The 5,134-nt window shown below is 33.7% G+C and overlaps 1 long non-coding RNA gene across 1 annotated transcript; it reads left to right on the top strand.

The window, feature by feature from the left end:
• LOC109329355 lies at positions 3-412 on the top strand. The gene is made up of 3 exons (XR_002105534.1): positions 3-87; positions 168-226; positions 313-412. It is a non-coding gene; the product is annotated as an uncharacterized LOC109329355 (long non-coding RNA).

Below are 5,134 nucleotides of genomic sequence, written 5' to 3'. Positions count from 1 at the left end.
TTCTTAATCCTCATCGTAGTAGATTATGTCCAGATACCATAGAGGCATTGATGTGTCTCCAAGATTGGCAAAGGTGTGACATGAAAGGTAATATTATCTATTACTTTTAATTACATATTTTGTAGATTATTATATAAATCTTGAATGAAGTTATTATGTTTTTGCAGGCTCTTCAAATTCAAAACTGGACATCATTGAGTGTGGTACAGTATTGGAAGATTTTGATGTTAGTAACATTGTTAAGTTGTAATTTGAGACCAATTAAAAAGAATTATATTTCTTGCTTTGATTTTAAATTTTGATTTTTTATAGGATTCAACTAGCCAAGGTAGTGCTATTGGAGGGAATGACGTTAACCGTTGAAGAAGATTCGAAAACTGCAGCAATGAATATATTTTTCATTTCATTTTGTTGAAGACTTAATATTTTGAAAGTAGTTTAAATTTTAAAATTTGTATGAACAATTGAATTTTTATGATTACTCTTCAATATTATGAAAGAATTGTTGAATTTATGGTTGAGTAGGAATTATAAATTTGTTGATAATACAAAACCCCATGAGTACCCAGAAATACCCGTGGGTACCCAGAAATACCCGCGGGTACCCAGAATACCCGCAAAATACCCGCACGCGGGTACCCGTACGGGTACTGGCGGGTACGGGTAGTGACCCAAAATTTCAAAACGGGTATACCCGCAGCAATGATTGTTTATATTAATTTCTTTTTGTTTTTTCAGAAAATAAGTAATGAAAACTGCAAGAGGGCATCCAAGCCTTTATATCCATACCGAGCTTCTCGAGCAGGTTATAGAGGAATCGAGGAAAAAATTGTAAGTATTGTTAATTTGTAAGTATATTATTGGTTATGTTTTGTATGCATATATATCTAATTACATTATTATTGGTTATGTTTTGTTAGTTGGAGAACCAAAATGATATACCTATGACTCCACATGGAGTAGAACTCGATGTTCTATGGGTGGATGTCCATAAGAACAAGGATGGTGTCATCGACAACGAGCAAGTTCAAGAAGTGGCAAGACATGTTGTAAGTGCTCATTTTTTAATTATACTTAATTTCTATACTTTATTTATCAAAATATGATTAATTAACATTATGTTTTTTCTTGCATCCTAGTCATATCCGAGGTGTAGGATTTGGGGTCAGCCATCGAACATTTGTATCCCATCCAAAGTGTGCAACTAGAGCCCAAATGAGCCAGGTTCTAAATCAGTTGGATGGCCTCATGCAACGTTTCAACAAATTTGAGCAATCAATGAAGGTGAAGGAAGTTGAGTGACAACGACTAACTAGTGTTGTTGGCACTGTTTATTCAACCATCAATGAGATTTGCACACCTACACCTTACAAAATCCCATTCCGATTCCCATTCCCGAGGTAATTTAGTTAACTTATTTTAATTTTGTTATCTTATTTTAATTTAATCGTTAACTAATTATATGTTTTAACTTACGTAAAGGGAATCAGTTCTTGCAAACTTTTCCTGGATCCCCCAACGAGCCGAGTAGTAGGTGTTGGGAAAGTGCACAAGTCGGCCAATGCTATGCTGCATAATGCACGTATCCCACACCATTATATGAAGGTCTCGATTGATGTTTAATCGATGATGATGCATTGCTGCCAATTCCTCTCGATGAGGATATCTTCACAGTGGGAGGAGCTATAGACACTTTTGTGTCTTGGCCAGTAGACCTTGTACAAGTAATTTCTTCTAAGGTATGATTTTTCACCTTATGCTCACTCATATTATATATATATTCATCTATAATAGATATGTTTTTTATTGAATATTTCAGGAAACTGTACATTCCACCCCTAGTAGCACCTAAAAGACAAAGCCATCTTCGAGGGATGTGAACTCGATACCATATACCAGAGATGTGAGCTCAAAGCCATCTACTAGGGATGTGAGCTCTAAGAAGACTGCCAACTCTGTACTCAGCTGTTTGAGCATGTACAAAAGTTGGGAGATGATATAATAACTATATCAATTCCTAAGGAAGTCATCGGGGATAAGATTGATAAATACATTGGCATCCATGAAGTCCAGGATGTATATAAACATGAATAGATAGGTGCAACTACTGTATGTATATATATGAGGTAAATTATATTTTCTTAACTTCTGACTTTTGCATGACGGTGTGTTATAATTAACTAACATTTGTGTTATAGATATATATTAGGTACTTGTATGAAAATTTGGTTTCGGTAAATAAGAAAAATGTTATGTTCATATCCCCACACCATACCACTCTTGTGTCGAGTGAAAAAAATAAGATTGGGGAACAGACAAAATGAATTACAGATACTCTCCTCCTTCATAAAGAAGCTACATATTTATTTCTTGCACCTTTTAATACTAGATAAGCATTTTTTAATTATCTTTTATATTTTTTCTTGAGCATGTTTGTTGTCCTTAATATTTCCTAACCATGTACGTTTGTTTTGTTAGGAGACATTGGCTTTTGGTTGCCATCAATCGGGTCATGAAGAAATATACTACTTTGACTCATTGAGTCATTGGCACATGGTGATCCGAACAAGTACACCTCTATGAAAGAATTGTTTTCTAAGTAAGTGGAGTAATCATTTAAACTTTTAGTTACACTTTCACTTTTCTAGTTGTTTAGTAATTAAGTACATTTTCTATTGTTTAGTGCGGTGAGAGTTTACAGAAGTTGTAATCGTCCTAAAAACAAGTTACCGCATCACAAAATCAAGTGAACTCATAAAGGTATTGGTACAAATCATCTCAAACAATTATATGTGTAATATATTCATATTTCAACTAAGGCTATACTTATATATTTACTTCATTTTAATTGTAGACCCCCTGCCAAACAAACGAGGTAGATTGCGGCTATTACATGATGAAATACATGAAGGAGATCATTCAATAATGGTAAACTAATGAAATCAAGTTTGTTGGCAAATCATATACAGATGACCAAGTCAACCGAATTAGAGAACAATGGTCAAAGTTTGTACTTAGTGTTGTTGGCAAATCATAGGTATATAGTAGATTAGTTTTGCACAGATTTTAGCTTAGGGAATTCAATTAATGTGCAATGTAATTTATATGATTTGGTGTATGTAATAAATGTTTATGTAAACATTACAATGTAATTATGTTCAATATATAAATTCAGTTGTGTTCATATAGTTGTGATTCTGTATGCATTCATTTTGTTGTTCTGTTCTATTTCTGTATGCATTCATTTTGTTGTTTTGTTCTATTTTTGTTGTGTGCTTAACTAGGTAGAATTAAGAATAATGGTCTTCAATAAAGCTTTTTTATGAATGCACTATTGTTATACATATACAACAATAGTTTTTTAACAATGCGTTGTTAATTATGCTGAATTAAAAAACGCGTTTATAAAAAAAGCACTGTTGAATACTTATCTCTCATTTATTTTCTTTTAGCTATACAACAACGCTTTCGATAAGAAGCATTGTCGGTATGATATCTTCCACAATGCTACCTTAAGGTTGCATTGTGGAACACTTGCCTTCTTTATATTTGAATGGGGAGTTCTTCCATAGCGCTAGTTTTAGAATGTGCTAGTTGTTGAAGAGGTATCATTGATAGTGCCATCGTCATTATGCACTGTTGATTAGGTATTAATGATAGCGCATGCTTAGTTATGCGCTATTGAAGAAGCTATCAGACTCTAAAAAATTAAATTGTTCCCACAATATTCTCAAGCAATCAACTATCCAAAAACTCATTTACTCAACACTGAAACTCATTTACTCTGAAAGTCGACCTCGACAACCATTCATCCTCGTCATCATTCACTCATTGAACACCAAATATCATTCACTCATTCAGCAAGAAAATCCTTCTTTATCGATTTCGAAAATCCTTCACTCGTTTAACCTCAAAATCATCATTCACGCATTCAACACCGAATTGAAAGTGTGTTTTCCTTATAGTTATTTGCATTTTTAATTACATTATATTTAGCTTATATTGAGTTATAAATATTTTTTTTATAAATGAGTGAAAGTGATTTAACTCATTTCGCTTGTTCAAGGGTTTCCGAGTTCCGACCATTACATTATGAGTTAGGGTTCCCCCATTTTTAATTACATAATAATGTATTTGCTCTGCTTGGTGAGCTTAACTCTAAACATTAGGGATTTATGCTCATTATATTGTTTTGTTAATAGAAAATGGATGAGTGCCAATCGATTGACTAAGGAGTATGAAGAAGGAGTGAAATGATTTGTTAGATTTGCAATTGAGAATGCTGAAAATCCTAATAGAATTGTATGTCCTTGCTTAAGATGTTGTTACTCAAACTGAGTTACTCCAAATGAGTTAAAAGTTCATTTAGTGTGTCACAATATTGATCAAAGTTACACATGTTGGTCAAGACATGGTGAGAAGAAAGATGCTATGGATTAAGATGATAAGATGCATATGAAAGAGAACTATACTAATGCATGTGAAGACGATTGTTTTGAGGAAATGACAAACGTTGTCGAAGAAGATCTTTAGGATTGTCCTGAGATGTTTCAGCTGTTGATAAGTGATGCTGAGAAACCATTATATGATGGTTGTATTAAATTCACAAGATTGGCAGCGGTGTCAAGGTTGTATAAGTTGAAATATATTAATGGATGGACTGATAAGAGTTTCACCGACTTGCTTGCACTTCTGAAGGATATGTTACCGGAAGACAATATGGTCCCTTCTCGAACCTATGATGCAAAACAAATGTTACGCTCCATAGACATGGACTACACTAGGATACATGCTAGTGAAAATGATTGCATCTTATTTTTTAATGAGTATGCTTCATTAAAGTTTTATCCTAAATGTAATGCATCACTGTATAAGAAGGAAGACTCAATTCCCAAAAAGGTCGTATGGTATTTTCCCATCAAAGCAAGATTCAAGCGTATGTTTAGTAATGCCAATAAATCACATTGACATTGATTGTCATGTGATCAAAGAGAGGATCCAATCAAAACATTTGCACCTTTTGCCGATCTCCACTACGGAACAGCTTTTAGACATTCTCACAAAAGCTTTAGACCCATCATCTTTCTCCTATCATTTGTCCAAGCTTGGAGTGTTGAATATCCACCCTCTAGCT

This window comes from Lupinus angustifolius, chromosome LG02, assembly GCF_001865875.1.
Source record: "Lupinus angustifolius cultivar Tanjil chromosome LG02, LupAngTanjil_v1.0, whole genome shotgun sequence".
NCBI lineage: Eukaryota > Viridiplantae > Streptophyta > Magnoliopsida > Fabales > Fabaceae > Lupinus > Lupinus angustifolius.
This window is presented reverse-complemented; position numbering and strand designations above follow the sequence as displayed.